A 25,399-nucleotide genomic window follows, 5' to 3' on the forward strand; every position below is an offset into this window, starting at 1 on the left:
TTTTCAGTTATCAGCAAGAAGTGTTTCTGTTAATAACTATATATGAATATGTCACATTAATAGCACGTAAGAATAACTTAGGAAAGTGCAACATCACAGGTCAAGGACTGTGGCTACTACAGTGAAAGAAATGTAAAAAATAATTTAATTTAAACCATTGAATATAGATTCACTTGATATTTATTATGCTGATGTCTTTTGCACTGTGTATTAAAGATAAAACAAGTAGGAAATTTCAAAGCACAATAAAATTATTTCTGTTATCTGCTAAAGCAATAGTAAACCTCTTAAGCTACTTTCACTGCTTCCTATCTCATTTTAGATACCTAGAATTCAAGTAGATGCAGAATCATTATAAATCACTTATTCTTCATTATGATTTAAATTATAAAAATAAAAGCATTTATGTATGATGATGGACATATACACACACACACACACACACACACACACACACACACACACACACACACACATACATTCCTACTACAAAAGATAAATCCTGATTAAGTAATAAAATAATCTGAAGAGCACAAAACCGAAGTTCCTTTTCCATTTTCATGTAAAGCACCTTCAGATGGATAATATGGGCATAGAACATGCACAGACAAATGTAGGGATGGAGTATTTAATGGCAAGTGTATTTACTAGAGAAAGAATTGTTAAACTTCAAATCTACATTTGCTTTAGTTTTGTTTTTATACAGATTTATTTTCTTTCTCCACTCACCAGGCAGTTGGGCCGATCCAAATTGGAACTTTGCCAACCACGACTTTGTCAATTTAGATGTTACTCATTTGCTGAAACACAGTTCATCAATACTACATCATTAAAACAAGCAAAAAAAATGAACAGACCATGGACAAAAATGTATGCTTTGTTTTGACAGAGAATTAAGTATTTCCTCTTATTTTGAGGTTTTTGTGGTTTTGTAACTGATTACTAAACATAATGTGGGTTCTGGGATTGTGCAGGCTTGGTAATTTTTATCACAGTTTCTCCTTAAGTTTTCATGAGATAAAAATGTATGTACACTTGTCTTTGCAATTTTTTTATGCATAAATTGTAATTCCTCTAGATGGTTGTAATGTTGCTGTATAGAGTGGGATCACATTAATGTGGAGGAAGGGTTGGCCAGAAAAAAAACGTACTTTCAAATGTAGTTTCATCTTTTTATTGCTCTTTGTGACCTTGCAATTATAAAAATAAGTAAGGAAATGGTAAGCATATGGTGGGCTTTCAGACATGCAAAAAACAAAAAAATGCTTTTTGTTGGTATTTATTAGTATTGTGTTCACATATATTTTGCAATAAGTAGCCTTGTCCTTTAGCCACTACTGCCAGCTTTTTCCACAGAAAAAAGGTTAGCACTGGGGGAAATACGTGTAGTTCATCAGTCAGCTTTCAGTTAATTGTTACATTTCACGCACAAAAGTGCAAAAGGTGAGAAAGTTATTTCTGTTCAGTTAAAAAGATGATATGCAATGCATTATTTACCTTTCTCCAAATCTCCTCTCCTTGGTCAGCACACCTGTTCAGTCCCACTTGGCTACAAACAGGGCCTAACTAAATGAAGGAGTTGTTTTAATTTTGAAATGTAGTAATTTACAAAATAACCAAAGACCTTCTAAAACCCAAACCCTCTTCACTTATCTATCTATCTATCTATCTATCTATCTATCTATCTATCTATCTATCTATACATCTATCTATCTATCTATCTATCTATCTATCTATCTATCTATCTATCTATCTATCTATCTATCTATCTATCTATCTATCTATCTATCTATCCTTTCTTAAATAAATGCCAGGGTTAATAATTTAGGTAGTTGGATAAGTTGCTAGACAGATAAGCATATAGGCAGATGGATGGACAGACAGATAGTAATAGATAGATAGATAGATAGATAGATAGATAGATAGATAGATAGAGATATAGGTAGTTATAGATCACTATAGATAGAATTAGATAAATACAGATAGATATAGATAGATAGATAGATAGATAGATAGATAGATAGATAGATAGAGATATAGGTAGATATAGATCACTATAGATAGAATTAGATAGAATTAGATAAATACAGATAGATATAGATAGATAGATAGATAGATAGATAGATAGATAGATAGATAGATAGATAGATAGATGGATAGATAGATAGATGGATAGATAGATAGATAAAAAGGTATGTACAGTTTGGTGCAGCTAGCCAAATAGCATGTTTTGGAAGGTGGAAGGAAAGCAGGGTACCTGGAGAAACCCACACAGGCACAGAGAAATCACAGAATTTTCACAGAGTGACAGCAAATTCAAACTGAAGCCAGACCCCAGAAATGTGAAGCTTACAGAACTCCATTGTGTTCCTTGTAATGTCAAATCTTGTAGAATGATTAACATGCATTATAGGTTATCTTAACATCTAGCACAAGCAGAATCAGATTAGGAGATACCATGCACCCTCTATACAGACCTTTAACAAGTAAACACTGTGAACTCAGGTCTCAGTCTCACTCACATCAATAATTTGAAAATGTATAACCACCCCCCCCCCCCTTTAAAAAGCAAAAAAGGCAATTATCCATCAGTGTAAATGTGCTACTTTCAGATATAGCTGAGTGTTTTAACTGCTAGGAAGCAGAGCCCACAATGCAACTGCATGTAACTGAATTTTATATTGGTGAATTTAAATACCCGTGAAGTTAAGACCACTGCCTATCAGTTAGTACAGGTGACCAAAGCACTTATCTGTTAGTGAGTTGCTCCTTGTATCCAAGAGTACAGGGTTTCATTCCTTTAACATTTGTGTGCTTGCTGTGTGACTCTAAGCAAATCATGTAACCAGATAGTAGAAAAGGACATTTCTGTCCATTGGACTTAATCTAGTTAAAAAATATCTAAAATAAAATAAAATAAAACATAGCAGTGTCACTTTGCTAACAGAACGTCCAGAGGCCAAAACATAAAACACCCACTCTATCAACCTTTGCAAATATCTTATTCATCACATGCCCATATTAAACTGCTTAGTACTCAGTGACTCCTCAGGGATGTTAGACTCCCATAACTCACGTCAACGGAGGCCTTACACTGCAAGAATCATGAGATCTCCACAGCTGCCTAATCCAACAAGAAGCATCTCATACTCAGATGACACTGCGACACTGCTCCTAAATCTGTTCTGAAAAGGGACTGTGTGTCCAGTGGGCTTACCTGGTTGACAATTCATTTTTTTAAAGAAACATTTACAGTGCCCCACCAGTGATGGCGGACAATCTGTACCAAAACTAAAACAAAAAATATGACCCATTCTCAACCTTCATCTTTAATGAGAAGACATGTACACATTTATATGGTCAATACATGCCATGTAATATAAAAAGACAGGAAGTCCAGAATATATTTGCTGAGTCATCAGTACATTTCAGTTTGTAATTTTAGCCAGAGCCCATATACGTAGCATCCATCTTGCCATTAATAATTTAGACTCCCTCACCTCTGACAGGATCACGTACACTGTCACTGTTATAATATAAAAAAAATGCTCCAGTATAAAATAAAAATGTAATTTTCCCCTTAGGCAGCTTATACAATTATTGCCATATTTTAAGAACTAGAGTAAAGTTGTGCTGCTATCATCTGGATCCAGTCCACAAACTGGTCATCCTCTCTGGAACAAAAATAAACTAAACCCATCTCTTCGTATTTCTTGGATGTTTCTCCCCCAAATGTTCTGATTGATGTGGCTGTGTTCAACATGGCCATCTTTATCATTTAATTACAACCCTCCAGCATGTTTCACAGACTGCTTTTTGAGGGGTAGGGGGTGCAACTCATCCTTTGATTTTTTCTCACACAAACATCTCCAAAAAGACAGTGGCATCTTCTCTGCTGTAGAGCTGCTACTCTCAGGGCTTTTTCAACAAGAGCTGCAGCAATATAAGGTACCCCAGCTGTCTGGACAGGTGATAAACTTTAACTATCTTGATCACAATAAAGGCCTTCCTCCTGAAGCTAAGTTCCAGCACAGCCACAGAGAACATTATATCCCCAATATCATAAAACAAATATCCCTGCTTTAGCTTGCTCACAGCACCATCTCCTTGTATTAAGCATTTAAAAAATGAACAATAAATTTTATAGGAAACTACACTTTGTCCTTCCCCTTCCTGACCTGCAGCTTTGCACCCCTCTTCCAGTACAGACTGCTCTAAATGCAGCATTACTTGCAGCAACATAGCAATATATTTCATATGATTCTTTCACTCTTTTCCTTTCAGCAAGCCTTAAACTATTCTTTTTGAAGTCATCAGTTCTTTAAAGATGTTTATCTCAAATACAGAATGGATCTTAAATAGTCCTGATGATAGTTCAATGTAAAACTCCAGCACTTACTTGCCAGACTATTTCCTTTAGTGCCTGAGGAGTGGAGGTCAAAAATGTGACCTTTATGCTCCTGAAGAGAAAGCAGGTCCAATATGTGATTGTTTCTTACTTATGAAGTACACTATAATGCTTAACAAGCTTCCTGCCTGTACCATGACCCTAAGTGTTTTTATGTAGCTGCGTTTCTCTTTTACCATCACCATCTGTTATAGGGTTCACAGTTATCCCTGGTGGTGAATATTTCCTCTGAAAAAAAGATCAAACCAATTCAGTGATGCACAATGAATGACTTACATGTCTTACATTCAATTTGGCCAGATGTCACCACTAGCACTTGAATTTCAAAAACTGTTAGTTTTGGTCTGTTCAGAGGTTTCCACTTATAACTATGAATAATAAGCCTTATTTAGTGGTGAAACACTAACTATAACTTGGAATAACACAGCACAGGAAATGGAAGAAGTGGTGACCACTATGATGTGAACAGTTACCTCTGTTTCTATATCACTGTAGCCCAACGTTTATTGTATAGCAAATCATAAAAGAGCACAAAATTCACGGGTAATGTAATGAATTATGAAACTATATTATTATCCAATATCATTTGCAGAAGGAACACAAAACAAGACACTTATATAAAATTTTACAGAACTGTCAACCTATACATCACCATATTAACTGGACAACGAATGCTCTCCAGCACAATGTAAAAGTACAGGTAATGCTGCTGAAAAAAGAGCTGTTTCACTGCAGCATACTAAGTTTCATGAAGCTTGTAGAGTTGAAAAAGAAATGGCCAATAAATGAAAGTTGTAGTTTAGCAAGTATAAAATTAAAATAAAAGTAAATAAAAAAAATTAAGAAGAGAGCAAGTGTATGGGTGGGTGTTTGTGTTTTTCTGCATGTATGTGTGCTTGTATGCATGCATATATGATAGAAATTAAGACAGAATGAGAGCATAAGAAAGAGAGAGAGAAAGGGACCAAGATAGCTTTGACTGCAACAAACAGTCCAACAGCAGGGATCCATTAAACAATTAGGAATATAAAATTCTTAAGTCTGGCATTACTGACTGACTTTAATCCTCGGTGATTTATCAGACGATTAATGGTACTACAAGGCACTGTGGCATAATCAGTTAAAGTAAAGAAGCATGGTGGAGTTGCAATGCCTTACATTCTTTGATTTATTTATTTTTTATTCACAATGAGACATCTGAGGTGTTCTTATTTATTTAACAAATTATCTGTAATTGGTTGGTGTGTGTGTTTCTTTGTATATGTGCTTCAGTCTGTTTGTCTGCTTCTGACCTCATCAGACAAATTATTGAGTACAATGCACCAATTGGAATGTACCTGGCTAGACATCTCAAGCAGCTGGAGAGACCACAGAGGTACCTAACCAAGAGGATTACTGGCCTCAAACAGTTGCCCTATGCAGCATGATTGAAAAAGCTAAGACTGTTCTCTGTTGCATACCGCTTTCTCAGAGGCAATCTCTGTCTAACATACAGAGCCATGTCCAACCCAGAATTGTTGATCATGCTCCATCTTAGCAAAACCAAATCTACTCGAGCTACACGCTCTAGGGATATAAACCTCAACACAACAATGAAGAGAACATGCTGGAGGGATAGATTCCCTTCACAGAGACTTCCCTTACTATGGAACAGGGTCCTGATCTACATAAGACAGAGCCCCTCACTATCACTCTTCAAGAGGACCCTTGATGAGTGGATGGGTAACAGAAAGTTCACAGCGGGGATCACACCAACAACACTACTAGATAGGGGCCAAGGGTACTAGCTGCTAATACAAGGGTCTAGGGAACTACTAAAGGGGCGGTGAATACCACACAATGTGGCTGGGCTAATATATGCCTTTGGGCAGATAGCCCAGTACCAACCTATGAACCTATGAATGCGTTACTGCATTTCTATGTGTGTGTGTGTGTGTGTGTGTGTGTGTGTGTGTGTGTGTGTGTGTGTGTGTGTGTGTGTATGTGTTGTGTGTACACATTAAATAACTGATATTTTAGATGTAAAATACTTCCTCCAGCAACAATTACATGTTACAGCAAAGTTTGAAATATTATTTTTGGGGAGGGATTGGAAATGAATTAGCAGATTTTGTTTGTAATGGACTACAGGGGGTGAACTTATTTAGAGGCTGCAGGTATTCATGTTGAGCAAACAGGATTCCTTTACCTACTGTAGCTCTTGCTGGTCTGACAGAAAAGGAGATATCTTCGCAAACCAGAATAAAAAAGAACTGATATTTTTTACTGGTGTTTTCAATGTAGCTTTGGAAGTTAATTGACTGGCCTATCCACAAACCTATGTCTTTAAAGGATGTGGTTGTTTCTATCTGGGAACCACTGAGATCTCCAGTGTTGAGAGTTTTATGGTGAGGTTCCAGAAACCATACTTTAAAATACTTTAGCCTTACTGTTCTACTACAAATACTTTTATATAATATATTCCATTTCAGCATGATATTATTATTGTACCAGTGTTACAGAATTGTACTAGTGGTATTGTACCACTGTGAATGTAATTTTTATTCAATAAGTATTTATGTAATGTGAACCAATTCAATATGCAACTGGTCGTAATTTTCTAATACTGCAGTGTCAAAGATAATACTAATGGTTAATTTATCTGTCATAATTTACATTGTATCTTGTAATTATATTGAAACAATAAAGCTTTTCTCCCCATGACCCTGATGAAAAGGAGTCCAACACACAGTCATAATTCACATCAACAAATAAACATAAATAAATAAAAAAATAAATAAACACAAAGCATATCACTCCATTTATGAAAATTCTGAGATTCTTAATGAAAAAGATTAGTGGCCTCAAGACCCTCAGTTATCTGGATAGATTGGCAAATACCCCCTGCCCCTGTACTTGGTTCCTTATAGACTGTTCCATAATGATCTTTGTATAGTATTTCAAGATATTAAATGCCTGACCCTCCTTGACTTTCTTTTCCTTTTATGATATTTTCATTGAAATTTGCATACAGGAATAAACAAATTAGTACAAAAATTAACTAGTTACACAATTGTCTATGTCAGTTCTTACTATATTCATTACTAAGACTCATTAAACAGCCAAACAATACAACTGATCATAGAACAGATTAATATTTCTCTATTAATAACATCAAGTATACCAGTAACTACATTCTGTGGTTATTTTGTTTGTTTTCATCTTAATCATAAGTATTTGTTTTTAACAGAACTGTGACAGCATTTAGCAGTTCTGTAAATGAATGTATAACTTCATAGGTTCATGGATTTATATTTATGTACCAGGCCAGCTGCCCTTATGGGCCATTTTATGGCAGAGTCTGTTGGATTATTGGTGATTTTAAATAAATATTTACATAACACTTTACATTATTATTTAAGATTTTTATAAGCTGTATAGTAATCATTTTCATTATTTAACCAAGCAGTTTCGTGCAGTTTTTCCAACTGGTTAAAAAAATCAGAATTTAACCATAAAGATGCTGTTTTAACAACTAAAACTGTAGCATATATTTGTTGGAGGTGCCAAATGACGTCAGATAAATGTCATTAAATACTGTATTGTCTGTATAATATATAGTATTTTGGTGAAAAGAAGTTGACTGCATAATCTATAAAACATTTTGGATAAAATTTAACTTTTTTTAATTCATAAGATTAAGTTCCATTCTGACTGAACTCTAGACCTGACATCAATTTAAAAAAAAAGTAAATATCTAATAAAAATAAGTAAATGTAATGAATGTTTATATTGATTAATAAAAAATCCACATTATGCACTATTGATGGCATTTTTTTATATAAAACTCAATTTTGGTAGTATGTTGATCATCTACTTTAAATTATTCTATATCATTAAGTTTTATGTAATTGGATTAGAGGCTCAATACCTAATGAAATAATGAGGGAGATAAGGGACAACCTTGTTTCATGCCCTTGCTTCCCTTTATTGGCTGAGAAATAAGAGGTCTTAGTTTAATTTATGGGAATGAATTATAATAAAGAAAATGAATATGAGATATACAATTAGTTGGAAATCTGTATATTTCTAATACTTTAGTTAAACAGCACAACTGCACTGATTCTAATTCTTTATCAAGATCCAGGCTATTTCTGGATAGTTCTTGTTTATTGTTATTAGCACCATCAATTAAAGTAATCAGTCTTTTAATGTCATCCTTTGTTTGCCTGTTTAATATTAATGCAGTTTGGCCTTCCTATATTAATGCATACAGTATTTTTTTTAGTCTAATAGAAGGATCAAAGGATTGGGATAAAAAAAAATGTATTCAACATTCAAAAATTGACATGGATCCTGTTTCAGTAGAATGTAGTTCTGTCATGGAGTTATGTTAATGTAGTTGTAATTTCTCTAAATGCTTTCAATAAAAGAGATCAAACATATTTAGGTAATTATTTATTTAATTCAGAAATGATGTCATCATTACCTAGAGCTTTATTTTATTTCTGCTACAGAAACATGTGTTTCTATTTTTTTCTTATTTGGTCTGAATTATTTTTGCATATTCCTACTTAAATATACATAAACTACTTTTTCGTTTTCTACTCTACAATTCAATGCATTAATTTTCTCACAGTGTAATTTAAATAGTCCAGAATTTATTCCATATCCATATATCTCTTATTGCTTCCCAGGACAGATATAATGTTTATATAATTGCCTTTTGCTATCATTTTGGATCTAAGGGCTAATTTATATATGCCTTTTGGAGTCAGAGGATAAGATTGCAATTTGACTTTTTCTGAACTAGTAGAAGCCTTATGCTGCATAATTTCCTGAAACTTTGTGTTAATTTTAAATTTTCTCATAATAAACATTTTTTCTCCTTTTTGCATTTTAACTTCATTGTTGTTGTCTTTTCATGCAATTCCATAAATGTTTATCCCCTTGCTTTCTCTTATTTTAATACCAAGTTGTGTCTCTACCATATACATATGCTTTCATCAAGGCCCTTAGGATCATGTCAGAACCTTCAGCACTAATACTAAAGCATAAGAACTGTTTACTTCTGTTAGAAACCAATCTTTTTCTTTAAAATCTGTCAATTACGTTATATAAGTTGGAAGTCTATCAAAGGAAGACAATTTACTTGAATTTATCATTAGTGTATAAGCAATTGCATTTTGATCAGCTAAAGGAAATGTTATCACCTTTACCTTTTTTATTTTAGAAATAAATTCATTTGAATATATGCTCTATTGATTCCTGACTGTGTACCAAATCTATGAGTAATGAGGATAAAATATAGAATGTGATACAGTAAAGTTCTTAACATCTATAAGATTAAGTAAGTCAATACAGTTTACTAAACCCTGATGCTGAAATTCTAGATTTGTTAATTGTACAAGTATCATTTTTAAAGTATACACAGAGGTAAAACTACCTTATCTGTCACATAGTACAGTTCATTGATCTAGCAAAAAATGTCATAGCTCTGTGTTGGAGACCAAAATTAAAAAATATATATTTTCTCCAAGTTGAGGACTAAAACAAAGTCCTCTTATGATACTGTAGCAAAACTGCTTGCAATAAATGCAGCATGCAGCTTGCAACAGTTAGAATACTAGCAATGAAATGCTTCAGAACTTTCTATATGACAGCAAGTAGAGTATCAGCATTTATTTCTGAATACCAATTCTGTAATATCACTACATTGGTGTCTACCAATCATGCCTCCAACACCTTGCATCTGGGACAGATATTCACTTTACCCCTTTATATCTGAAGTTAAAAGTTTCAGATAATGTTGAGAGAATTTGGCTTCACTCTCTGAATCCAGCAAATATTTCCAGAGGTTAAAATTCTTTTTTTTTTTTTTTGTTATTCAGTAATAAGGATACACATCATAACTTTATCATCAATGTAAGAATCAATAATCCTAGGCATTACAACAGAATATCTCTAGATGATTGATGCCCTCTGTCTAATTTCTTTAAAGCTAGAACTTGGTGGTTCTGTATATTTATTTGTGTTTAATCTGCTAATATCATCTTGAAATACATAAGTTTGTTACAAAAAGCCACTTTTTTCATTATTAAACACATAAACTACTTATTCTTTTGCAACTAGTGAGGTCTTTTACATTTAAAGAAATATATTTTTAAAGAAGGCATATTAGATCAGACACATTGATATTACTATTGCTAATAACTATTCTTTATAATAATGCAAATCCTTAGTGTAATTGCTGTATGAATACAAAAGGAAAACTATAGCCTAAAAGTTCATTTAGTTTGACAAAGACACACAAAAAAGAGTTAATAACATTACAGATAACTAAACTTCAAACAAACCAATTTCCTTCTTTGAAAATATGTTTCTGAGTTTGAACAGCAATCCCATTTAGACTACCCTTCTAATTCTCTTTGTATTCTTTTATAGCCATTTAAGCTAGTTTCTCATTATATATCATCATTAAACAAACAATTTAAATAATTTATTTATTGGTTATTTATACATATTTTTTAAAAATGCATAAGTCTGTTTTAAAAAGTATCAAAATTGTAATGGAAAGCATTGCTTTAATTTAATTGTCAAATAGTAATTTATTTTCACTTAAATGTATTTAAGTGGAATACATTCAAAATATCGAACATTCTGAATGTTAAAAGGAAAATGATCAAAAAATGAAACATCAGATAAAAGGAAGTAAATGCTAAACATTCTTTCCTTTGCCTCACCACACCTCCTGTTAATTATATATAACTCTAATACTACACCACAGTAAGAAAGGGCAAATAAAAAACACTATCTGTTTTACCCCAGTCTCAGGTAATACACTGCTGGCTTTCTAGAAAGTGGAAAAAAGCTGGTCAACATTTTGTTCAATCTTTTCACTTTTATACGTTTTCCTTTTTACATTTGTAATATTTGATACTCTGAATATATTCCATTTAAGCTTTAGGTTAAAAGGTATTTACCAGCTAAATAGTTGAGCAGACTACCCCAGTTTCCCATAAGCCCCTGAGCACTATGTGGTTAAGTGACCTGCTCAGAGTTGCAGAGCAGGCAATTGAAGGCTGAGTCACACTGCATTAATAACCCTATCTAAATGCAAATATCCATAAAAAAGTATTCCCTACATAACATATTGTTCCATTGCTGCTAATAAGCAACTCCGTGTTTAAGGCTGCTTCGGCTATTTTCCTTATACTGGTTTGAGAAAACAGACAGCATCAAAGGTATAGTCTTGTTTTAATTACTATGTATTAAGAAAATTGTATAGCTAAGAAAATCAGTTACTTCCAAACATCTTACTAAAACACAGAGCCTAAATAGGTAACCTGGAGCTATAATATTATGCTTGCCAACTTTGGAACAGGTGAACATATGAGAATGCATTTGATCAGTGCTAATGGTCACATTTCACACTTCCCAGGTTGTCAGTTAAAACAAGCAAAATATGATTTGGGTAACATAGTTAAAATGCAAGTAAGGTTTCATTCCTCTCAAGAAAAATTCCTAATAAGTGGCAAATATAATATATAATGGTATTTATAAAATCGGATAAAACATAGAAGTTGCCATTATGAAAGAGCACTGTGAATAGTGATTATGTATAAATATAACTGTTATATGTGAGTCAGCATCCAAAAGCAAATATTAATTGCACATACATATAACAATAATATATATCTTAAAACATCACTTAAATACTTTTTTAGCAATTATAATTCAATCAAAGTACCCTATAATGTATATAAGCTGTTTATATGCATATCTTGCTTCACCAGAAGAAAATGTTCAACAGTTGTTTATCACAAACAATATGCAGTGTTTACCTGCATACCCTCAGCTACCTCACATACCTCCCAAATGTACAGATTTTCACAAAATGTCCAGATTTATGCCTCATATTTTGGTCTGTTTTTCATAAAATTATTATTTTCTGGCAAATTAGTGTCAAATTATTAAAGATTGAATTTAGGAAATAATGACAGACATGAGTTTAAGCTTCATAACATTCACAAAATTCATGCAATTAATGCAAAACCTGTTATTCTATCAACTTTCTAAGTTTGTAAGGGCAATATTAAAAATTTGTCCCACTTTTATTTATGGCCTTCTCCAAATTTCTTGTGCTCAGAGGTTGAGAGGTATGCTCAAACTATGTTCTGTTCTCTCTTCAGGTAAGGCACATATCTTCACAAGTAACTGACATTTCTAAACACATTTTCTGATATATGAAAGAGTATATAAAGCAAAAAAAAAACCCACAGCTTAACTGTCTAACTACTAAACAGGAACTCCAGCCATGGACACCCCTACTACTCTGCAAAGTCATAGAGTAATTCCACAACCTTTTTTTTAGTCAATATTTTAAAATGTTCTAAACTGACATTTATTGCTTAAATAGATGAGGGATCTTAAGTTTAGTCTAAGAAAAGGATTTATATTAAATGAAAACTGTCAAACCCATAAGATGATTTGCACACATAATATGCAAATAGTTTAAAGCAACAGAATGATTATTTTAATACTGTATTTTTGAAAGAAAAAAATCACACATTAATGTGAAGCATTAGATTTTTATAGCCAGAATATGCTAAACAACTCAGTAAATGCATTTGCATGTCAAATAAGTGACATATAGGTGTAGACTAAACTTTATGAATATAAATAAAACATGTTAAAGAAGGTCAAAGCTTACCAAAAAAATATGTGATGTACACAGTCCTTGTCTGAAGAAATAAAAGACTTGGTTTGAAAAGCTGTATTGTATTTAAGATGACCAATTAAAGGAATAATATTTATTCTCAAGACCTATATATTAAATCCTCACAGAAAATGGATAACAGTATCACATTGAAGTCCAGAACTATATAGTCTTATGTGAAGTTTCTGTATCTGAATTACTGGACAGACAAAAAGTAGACTTTATTTAGATATACATAGTAGCCCATTGTATTAATGTTTCATTGTCATGAGTCTGGTCTCTCTACATGTCTCTTTAGGCTTAGATGGCACCAATCCATTTCTTTCTGAAGATTGCTCATCTTTTCTAGATTTAAGAAAGAGTCAAAAGTAATTGTTCCTTCTTATATAAAGGTTCTTAATCTTGCCTAAAATAAAATGGGGCAGTTAATATCACATTTTATGGACTTTGACAGTGGTAAGCAAGCCTTCTTTTTTTTCCCCATGTCTTTCTGTGAATAGTCATTATTAAATCTGATGACAGAGCTATCGATTTTCAGTGAAATACAGTGGATATAAAAAGTTTACACAACCCTGTTAAAATGCCAGGTTTTTGTGATAGTCTCTTTAATTGATGGCAGGTGTGTACCCAAGAATACTGGATGCTGCAATTAAATCAAAAGGTGTTTCAACAAAGTATTAGATTAAGGGTGTGCACACTTATGCAACCAGCTTATTGTATGTTTTTTATTTTTTATATTTTTCCCCTAACAGTTTTTTTCACTTGAATTATACAGGTTATAGGTCACATTAAATGTGGAAAAGTTTTGAAATGATTTATTGTTGTATCATTTTTTTTATATCACAAAAACCTAGCATTTTAACAAGGGTATGTAAACTTTTTATATCCACTGTATTTGCTGAAGCAACACTAATTACAAGTTCCTTTTTCCATATGAGAGACGATTATAACATTTATAGGTTCATATGTAAGTACTAGACTAGCTGCCATTGTGAGCCATTTTAAGCACAGCCAATTTCCCTTTCTGTGCTCAAATTAACCTATCCCATTTGATTAGAACTTGGCTTTACCAACCCCATGGTCAATAATTATATATTATCCCTACTAAAAATAATTGAGATCATACAGCAGATAATTTGATTGGTCCCATACATGGGATAAAGCACTTAGCTACAGCCTCTGTCCATTAATAGTAAGGGGACTGTACTGGGGTAAATTTTACTTTATATGGATGGGGAGCATGTTCGAGAGCAGCAGTATCCTCTGCAACATATACCTGTCCCTCCAAACCATTCTGTTGAGGTTGCAGAAGAGATTGTGATCCTTAGAATGCGTATTTCTGATGCCATTTGACTTGCAGATGTGCAGTAAATCTATCAGTACTGAGTTAGAGGGTGTCTTGTTTACCAGGCAAAGTTCACTTCTTAGCAGTCTGCAGTATAGCAAGTATCATGACAGAGCTTTGAGTTTGTCCATACAGGACATGTTGTTTAGACCTGGTATGCCTAAATAAGTCATCTTTGTAGGTGTTCCAGTTGTTTCATCTATCTGGACAGGTATATATGCCAAAGACAGCATTAAATTCAATGACTGACCTAACTAGAGCTGCGTAAAGGGGGAAATGATATCCCTAGATCCAGACACAATCCCTTTGTTTATAAACTGGGAAATGCAGAAGGACTTTCCCACACAATGGATACATGTTGGTCAAAAGTTACTTCACTGTATTCATGAGTTCCCAAATCCTGAAAAACTTGTTTAGCTCTCAGGAGTGCATTGTTAATGTGGTAGTTACATGGGATAGATGACTTCCAAAAGGATACAATAATGTATTTATCATTTAGTTTCAGTCCATGATTTCGGCACTGGTTGTTTATTTGTGACAAACCTTTGTAGGATGGTTAAGTCATTTGGGGATTTAATGACTGCTCGTAGCCTGCAGCTGTCTGCAAACTAAGTCAGCCAGAGCCGTTTGGTACTGGCTTTACTTTACAAAAGTAGATGCCAAACAGGATAGGATTCCAGTGGGAACTGGTCTCTTTGTTGAGGTAACTTATCCTATTTGTGTCTAGGTTTTATAGACCTAGGAGAGACTCTTTTCTTAGCTAGATGTTTTGAGAGATCTATAGGCTCTCTGTATACAACAGGATAAGCTGTCGTAAAGATTTAACACTTTTAGAAGCCAGCTGGAAAGTAAAGTAACCATATTTTCTCATTCAGTTTTCTCAAGTGCATTAAATATTCTTAAAGTAGTTATTGTCTCCTGGTTTTCTAAATAATTCAGCAGATTCTGCAGCCAGTTATTTTGTTTTATCAAACATTCAGAGTAGTTTTTGTACTCACTCTTTGTTATATAAACTTGTTTGTATAAAATCTAAATGAGCATTTTGCTGTTGGATCATAGGTTTTAGAAGTTCAAACTGTTTGTTATCATTCTCTTGTATATTCCTTCCTATCCACATTGTCTGTTTTTGACGAAAATTATTGCATATATAACAATATCTTCTGGAAATCTATATTTGTAAAAATGGTCACCTGACCAGTAGTTTTGGAAAACAGCATCCCTCAAGTTTATAGGTTCATATGTGAATACAAGGCCAATTGCCCAGAAGGAGTGTTTTTAAGCTTTGCTAATATGAGGTTAGATTCAGATATTGTATCTTGTGTCTATGAGGTTAAGACCTTAAACATTATGCAAAACCCATCCCCTTAAGAAGACAGCAGAATTCTTAAGTTCATTTCTAAGTATATGGCTAACTATCCTTTTGGTCCATTTCAAGATTAGCCAATTCCTCTTTCAAAGATGAGTATCAAACCTTGTACCTTGTAATTGTGAGGTAAAAGCCTTAACCTTTATACCAAACCCTAATCCAAAACGTAACTAGTATTAAAAGCTTCCTTCCTTTTCCATAGCAGAGGATGGTTTTGATCCATCAACCTCTAGGCTGTGGGCCAGAACACTTCCCATGCGCTACACTGTGTTCTGTTGAGATATCATCTGATAGGAACTTCTTTTTAATTATTAATTTTTGACTAATATAATTTGATCCCAAGACAAAACTCACATTTTCCTTCACTACTAGCACTGGCTGGTTCAGGTTCTATAGTAAATTCCTGTTAGAAACATTAGTACAGATAAACTGAAATCTGCTACACCCAAGCCATCATCTTGTCCATGCTCCACATCCTTGACCTATTATTCCTTCACAGAACTAATGGGTCATCAAATGCCTGCTTGAAGGACCTAAATTGTCTTCACCATGTTAATTAGACATGCTGGACTGATAGATGCATATCAAACCATACCCTTCCCACTCTAGAACAAACATATTCTACATGTCAGAGTAGTATCACTGCCACCTTCAAGGTAAACCTCAGTTATTGGATGGGTAACAACAAAGTCTATTTTTTGTTGTAAAAGCTAGAAGGTAGTTCTGAATATGATTTTATTGGCTAGTCTCGTAATGGCCTGGTATTAACCTATGACCTTACAAACATATTTAACAACAACTAAGCAGTGATGCAGAATTATATGGCACAGCACAGCATAGAAAATAATAGCACCTGTCTGTATTCTGTCACCTTACTGAACAATATTTCTAGTAAGAGTTAAAATGGAGGAACTGGTGATGATGATGATGATGATGATGATGATGATGATGATGATTAAATTGGTGCAGCTGAGACCATTATTTGTCAAACCAAAAAAGTTATTACCAGAGATTTATATCAATACACATTCTCATCAAATTCAACAGTTATCATTTAAATAATCCATATTTTGCTGCTGTTCTGCATCTGTATCCAAGTACATCCATTCTCCAAAATAATATCTGCATGTCATAGAAAAACATATCACTAAACATTCCCTAGACACGTGTTACATGTAGGCTTCAGTTTTTCTTCCATCATGTATTATTATGCACACTATCATCTTTAGGGTTACCACCTGTCCCACTTTGCGAGGGACAGTCCCTCTTTGGGCAGTTGTGTCCTGCAAAATATTGTGAGAAAATGGCAAATGTCCTGAGATTTTAGGACAAAATTATTTTCTATATTGTATGTAATAGTTGCATAAAACAGTTTTTCTGTATCTGAAACCCCTAAATGTTATACAAAACAGAATAAAGAACAAAAATGCTACAAGAATAAACTTTTATTCAGGCAAACAACTGAAGTTCTGTCCTTTGTACTGGCCGTGGGTATGTTTTGCCCTGCAAAATCTGATGTTTGCAGCACAAATGTCCCACTTTGGCCATTTGGAAAGGTGGCAACCCTAATCATCTTTGTTTCAAAATATCATTTTAGAAGCATAACCTACATCAGCAAGTGAAGGCTGATGACAACTAGTTTACAACTATCACTGAGAAAGGCCTACATCTGTAGGTCTGAATATATACACAGCAGGGCTGTTGGTTTTATTGTTGCATAAAACTCTAACACTGCAATACTTAACAAGAAATCTGAAAATCTTACACATCTGTCTGAATTCCAAAACAATTCATGCTTGGGGCATGACACTAACACAGGTTTATTTAGGCATAACTAACATGACTGCCATCCCAAAAATAGGCCTGTGTGCATCCTCTGGAGATGCATGCAAATGGAGACTCATACAAGCTTTCATGAGTGGCATTTCTGTTTAAGCCTGATTGAATAATACAAATCTTTCTTCCTGACCCAGACCATGGTACCAAATTAAATTAGCAGAGTATGCTATAAAATATGTCATACTGTGTTTCAGGTCCTGATATTCTGATTCAGATGTATTTTCCAGAATGTTGTTTAAGGGGAAAAAATTGCTTGCCAGACTCTGGCCATTCCTGAGGTGCAACAATAGGACTGGCACAGCAAAATGAGTGCTGAGACTGCAAGGTTAAGGGGTTCACAATTATTCTTTGCATTGTAGATTTATGTCTGGGAAATAATCAGTTTAGCTGTATTTCTGACTACAGCCAGTCTAAACCCATCATTGTGTTATCTTCTAGGTTTCACTGCTGTGTTTGAAGCATCTGTAGCATTTTTGTACTCAGACTTTACCAAGATGTAGTGCAATTGCTGAAATCAAACACATATCTCAGAAGTCTAGAAAAACATACATGTACTTGTGCTACATCATTTATAGACAGTGCCAGTTCAGTTCAGAGGATTAAGGCTATGAGCTATTAGCAAGTTTCATTTGAAAGCCTAAAGTCCAAGCTTTGATTCCCTGAGCCTAATGTGCCAGCACTCATGCAATACATAAAACATATTATTCACATCCAAGTGTCTTTAGAAAGCAGGCTGAGGATAGCAGAAACAAACCACTTTAACCTAACAGGACTTGTTCTATGTAGAAATAGTGGAACATGTAATAGTCGACCCGTAATAATCAAACCACCACAAAGTGAATGGTTCAATGGAGATCTCCGTACAGTGCAGAAATAGAAGTTTTCCATTATCTGCACTGTAGTTTAGTCTCGGAGTTGGTATATTTAAGTAGCAGGGGATGCAGGTGGGCTTGTTTGGGTGGGTTTTTTCTTTTCTTATTTTCCATTTGACATTGTGGAGGTTTGATTATTACAGGTCGATTATTACATGTTCGACTATTTGACCATTTGATCACGTAATATAGACCCGAAATCTTTTGTAACATGGCAATTAACCATATAAACCTAACTGAGATTAAATGATGCACTGGAGCATACATAAATCATGGATAGAAATGCAAAATAAAGGCTCCATCAGCTGAATACATATAAAAGTTTCAGTCATAAAAAGAAAAAAAAATGAAGATCAATTAACAGCAGTATTTCAGCTAATTATCTTCTGCCATAAACAAACTCTACAACAGAAGAAAGAAACTGTTGCAAAAAAGAGTAAAATCCCACGAGTGGAGGAACTCCCAGGTCAGCCTCAGTAAGAAGCTGAGATCCCTCATAAAATCCTCCAAAGCTAGTTATGAAAACAAAATTGCCACTGATTCTAAAGACAACCACAAAGCATTCTATAGCTATGTCAAGAATCTCAATGGCATCACTCAGACCAGCTCTGAGTTACAGCACAATGACACTAAATATACAGAACCAGCTAATATTGCCAACATCTTGGCAGATAGGTTCAGTGTTAACTTTACCCCCCTCTCACCCCCTAAAGAGCCCATCTCTATACCGGAAGAATGCAAAGTTCCTGTAATCATGGCTGCACAGGTAAAAAACACACTCTCCAAAGCCAAGAACACAGCATCCATGGGACCAGACAACATCCCAGGCTGCGTTCTACACGAACTACAGAACAAACTGGCACCCCACCTAAGTACCATGTTCAATCATAGCCTCACCTCAGGCTTTGTGCCCATTGAATGGCGCACCATGACATTTATCCCACTCCACAAAGGGGGGGGGCCACAAGAGACCCTGGGAACTACCACCCCATTAGCCTGACGAGCCTCATCTGCAAGGCCATGGAACGTATCATCATGGAACTCATAAACAAAGACATTGGAGATCTCCAAACTCTGGACCCCACACAGTTTGGGTTTGTAAAAGGCAGATCATGTCTCCTAAACCTGGTAGACTTCTTTGAAGTAGTCACCAAAGCCATAGATGAGGGTAAGGTGGTTCACACAGCCTATTTAGATCTCGCCAAGGTGTTCAACACCATCCCCCACTCTGGAATTATAGATAAACTCACTAAACTAGGTATAAATCCCTATGTCACAAGATGGGTTGCCAACTGGCTTACTGACAGAACCCACATCGTGAAAGTAGCAGACTCCAAATCAGACTTCAGACCAGTGACAAGTGGAGTACCACAGGGTTCAGTCCTGGGTCCTCTCCTGTTTGGTATCTACTTCTCTGAAGTACAGGCTAACATAGAAGGTCTTTGGCTAACTAAATTTGCAGATGACTGCAAACTAGAAGCCATAATTGAAACTCCTAAGGATGTGGACGTCCTACAAAAGGGCCTCACTGAGACAGATGCCTGGTGTCAAAGACATGGTCTCAAGCTCAATGCCAAAAAGTGCATTGTCATCCCCTTTGGTTAAAACTCTGTACCCATGAACTACCACATAGGTGGTAGTCTACATAACACCGAAAGTGTGATAAGAGACCTTGGGACACAGGTAGACAGTAGTCTCTCCTTTGATAATCACATCACCACAGTGGTCAGGAAATCCTTCTAAGTGGAAGACCTCATCACAAAAAGTTTCTCATCCAGAAAAAAAGAGGTCATTGTTCCCCTCTACTCATCACTCATTAGACCCATTATAGAGCACAACACCCCTTTTGGTATGTACCTCACAAGGCATCTACAACAACTGGAAAGGCCTCAAAAATACCTCACAAAGAGGATTACTGGCCTCAAATAGATGCCTTACGCAGACCATCTCAAAAAACTCCAGCTTTACTCTGTCGCATATCGCCTACTCAGAGGCGATCTTTGCCTAACATACAAAGCTATGTCAAACCCAGAGCTGTTGGACATGCTCCACTTAAAGAAATCCAAATCCCTCTGAGCTACACGCTCTAGGGACTTAAACTTTGTCACCACAATAAACAGAACATGCTGGAGGGATAGATTCCTGTCCCAGCGACTTTCCATACTCTGGAACAGACTACCTATCTATGTCAAACAGTGCTCCTCATTAGCACTCTTCAGGAAAAATCTTGATGATTGGATGGGTAATAGGAAATTCACCCCAGGGATCATTTTTGTGGTTCTGCTTGACAGGGGCACAGGAAAATAATTTTCTTGGGTGGCGAAAGCCAGGGTACCTTTTTGGCTAGGCTTGTATAGGCCCTAGGGCCAATAGCCTAGTACCTACCTATGAACCTATGAACCTATACCAAAGTAAAGCATGAAATATTATTCACTTGTAACATTTGGTGAATACTCTGAGAAATATACAGAAACAATTTATGTGTTTAATGCAGTGCTTCTGGTGGCAATCTATGTTTTCTTGGCTTGTGGTACAAACTTAACCACCTTTTTCCTCTCCCTTTTCCCTTTAGTTGTTCCTTTCACCTTGAGTCTCGAGTACAGCTACTGCCCACCTAAGAACTCTTTGCCTGCAACCTCTCTGTTCTTAGAAGACAGACATACATACATACATACTACAAAAGTATGTCCCAGCCCTGTACTTTTTTAAACTGCACAGCATCTTGTAACTACAGCTGACTTTGCTACTCTGGCATGCACACCAAGCTAGGACTGTAGTCCGGGTATCCCCCCGCTACCCCATATTCCTTCCTCCCTCCTGCAACTTAGTCTTCTACAATCTACCTAAAGGTTCCAAGATTGTAGTCTCCTGTACAGTTTTTCTTTCTCTTCTAACCAGCAGTTAAATCAAAATAAAAACAAAACAAACAAAAAAAAAATGAAAACCGCAACTAATCCTATTCTTTTATGCTTTACTGACCTGGTGTAATTTGTTTTTTCCTGACTGGTTGTTGTATTTGGTCTCAGCCAGGTTCTCATTTTACATTTACTGTGAGTGTATTGGGAACTCAGGTATTCCAGCTACATTGCCCCCCCCCCATCCTAATACCTGATCACAGCTTTTAAATTCTAGTCCTGTTCTCAGGCGCCATTTTTAAAATCCCATAGGAGTAACTACATGCCCTTCCCATTCTGTGAGAAGTGTGCTTGTCACATGTGTGTTTTTCTGCTATTATGTAAACTCTATTTGCATTGAATAAGGGCCAGCAATGTATCTGATAATGCACCTCACCGAACATCTGACGATGATATAACAATTCTAAGCCTTGTGTTACTTCTTATCTTGTAATGACAGCTGGCTTTGCTATTGTAGCATGTACACTAAGTTAGGACTGTATTCCAGGTATCCCTCCCACCTATCACGTATCCCTTCCTCCCTCCCGCAACTTAGTCTTGTACAATCTACCTAACAGTTCCAAGATTGTGGTCTCCTGATTTAAAATACTGTTTACTTTCCCTTCTAAGCAGCAGTTATCTTTTTCAAATTATAACAAAATAAAAATAAAAAAAAAACACGAAATGTAAAACGTCAACTAATCCTATTCTTTTATGTTGCACTGACCTGGTGTACTTTGTTTTTTCCTAATTATTTCTTGTACTCGGTCTCAGCCAGGTTCTGCCCACTCCCTTCACCTTCACCCTCCTTCACTTGGGCTCACTCCACTCCCCTAGCCTACCCCCATTCTCACCCACCCCTGCATCAATTACATTTAAACTTTCCTTAGCTCCTCCCCCTGCTCCAACATCCAATAGCAACTAACCCTTCTACCTGGCTACCATCCAATGACAATCAATACACTTAAAGTACCGTCATCTAATAATTAAACCCAATTTACACACCTTTAAATCTAATTACCATACTCATATTTCTTTATCTACTACATCTCCTATCCATACTACCTATTAATCTGTCAATACTATCACTAACAAATAACAGTCTCTTACCCTTCTTCACTTTTCTACTATGTTGCCTATTCATACACCTATGTTTCTAGTCTTCCCCCTTAACCTCTCACTATGTCTCCTATCTCAACTAACATCCTTAAACACAACTTCTACATGCCAAAAAACTCCCATCTACAACTGCTATACAATCTTCACACCTCCCCAGTTGCTCTCATGCATCATCTAGCCTGTATGCACTTGATATATTTCCACATACCAAATTAAAACAACTTCCTCTGTACAAATATATGCACAACCACATGTACATCTCCTGTCACTTAAAAAAAACCTCCAAACTCTCAGCTATCTGCTCATGCATGCTAACATATTCCTAAGTGCTGATATCCACCCTAACCCAGGATCTACCAGCTTAAATCTCACCCTCCCCAACTCACATAAATCACTAAAATTACTAAATCTCACAACAATTAACCTTCAAAATATCAGAAATAATTCCATGCCTAGATGTCCCTGAATAAACCAGACATATTAGTTGCAATTGAAACTTGGTTGAAACCCTCCATTAAAGACCCAGAATTCCTCCCCCAGGGTACGTTTGTCTACCAGCTGACAGACCCCTTAAAAAAAGGAGGTGGCATTGCCATAATCTTTCCCAACACTTTCACCATTGCCCCATACTCCAAGCCTATTACTAAATTCTCTACTGCCGAAATACTTATATCACTTCTCAAACTGAACAATTCTAAGTTTTTCTGAATATATATATATATATATATATATATATATATATATATATATATATATATATATACCACCCCAGGCAATAATATTCCCCTTCTAGAAGGTATTCAAATCTGGATTTCAAACAATATAAACAATGAGACAATTATCCTAGGAGATGTAAACATAAACTGGTTAGATTTCTTAGACCACTGTCCATTACCCACAACAACCTCTTCAACTTTATGTAGCGAATAACTGATATAACTAGACCTAACAAAAATAAAGCCAATGGTTCTGTTCTAGATTGGATACTAGTCTCTGACCCTAACAAAATATCAACACCAGGAACACTTGCTTGCAGTATTAGTGACCACCTTCGCATCTATATAATTCGTAAAACCAACTTAATACCTTCCCAACACCAAAATAAACAAACTAGAAATCTAAGTAACTTTAACCCTACAACTCTCAATTAAATCATCAGAAGTGTAAATTGGAATATTTTAAAGGTTCTCCCACTTGACGAGGCTGCTGAGTTCTTCAACTCTACATTCCTACCTACCCTAAACAAATTAGACCCAGTTAGACAAAAAAAAGTTAAAATTAATATGCCCTATGGCTTACCAAATTTACCAAGCAAATCATGACTTCCAGGGACAAAATATGGAAAAAAATGGTAAAAGCATAAAAATCCTACTGATCTCCAACAATTTAGACAGCTCCACGACCAAGCAAAGTGCCTCATCATTAACAACAGAAAGGAATACTATCTAAAACTTAATAAAAAATTACAAACAAAATCCAAAGAAATTATGGAACTCCATTTCATCCCTAATTAACCCTGGCACCAAAAACAACCTATGTCCATTCTCTGAGAAAACTGCCAGTGAAATAGCCACCCTCTTTAATTCACATTTCATTGATACAATATCCAAACTCACTACTACCTTTCCCCAAACTAGGACTAATGCTAACTGTCATCTACTACTACCTCCCTCTCATGATACAACCTCCAACCCATCCACCTTTTCTTTCTCCCCCATTCTCATCAATACTTTAAACTTCTCCTTAAACCGAAGCCTGGCTCCTGTGCCCCTGACAACCTACCCCTGAATACCTCCAAATGTCAGCAATATATATTGCTTATCCCATTAGCATCCTTCTCAATAGATCCCTCCAAGAGTCCTACGTTCCTACTTTATGGAAAAACAGCATACATTCTTCCATTCCATAAAGGGGATAATAATACAGATATCTCTAATTTTAGACCCATTGCCATCCCCCCCCCCCCCACTCTCCAAAATTCTTGAAAAATGTGTTCATTATCAACTTCCAAATTACCTGCTATTAAATCAACTTCTCTCCCCAAGTCAACATGTGTTTAGGCCTTGCCATAGTACTACTACTGCCCTCATTCCCTTTATGAACACAGTCAATCAAGCTAGAAACTCTGGTAAATTTGTATTCTCTCTCTTTCTTGGCCTGTGAAAAGCCTTTGTTATGGTCTCCCACCCCTTACTCCTCACTAAACTTTCCACCCTAGGTATCGCCTTCCCAACTCTAAACTGGTTCACTAGCTATCTAGAAAATAATCTGCTACATGGATTAACTCTTTCTCTCCATTTCTTGAATCTTCTGCAGGTGTTCCCCAGAGCTCTATCTTAGGACCCCTTCTCTTCAGTATTTTTATAAATGACTTCCATACCAACTTTACAAATGGAACTGCTGTACAATACACAGACAATTCAACCATTATTTGCTCTGCTAAATCAATGGCAGAACTTCTGCAGATAAGCCAGAATGCCTTTACCATGACCAAAATCTGGATGGCTAAAAATCATCTAGCCCTAAACTCAAACAAAGATAAATTGTGATTGTTTATTCCCAAGGGAAACCTCACTGTTACAAAGACAGACTTCACCATTTACTCTCAAAACAACACTACTATAGAGGTTATCTCCCATACTAAATTACTAGGAGTTATTCTCGATGAAAACCTAAGATTTGACCTTCACATCCACAATAACATTAAAAAACAAACTATAAACTAGGACCCCTCTACTGACATAAATACTATCTTAACTGTTCTACTACGCATACCCTCACCTTAACCTTTCTCTTACTTTCTCTCTTTTATGGTGCTCCTCTTCTTACTAACATCCCCTCCATACTAAAAACCAAAC

The sequence above is a fragment of the Protopterus annectens genome, chromosome 1.part1 (genome assembly GCF_019279795.1).
Source record: "Protopterus annectens isolate FY-2018-M chromosome 1.part1, PAN1.0, whole genome shotgun sequence".
Taxonomy (NCBI): Eukaryota; Metazoa; Chordata; order Ceratodontiformes; family Protopteridae; genus Protopterus; species Protopterus annectens.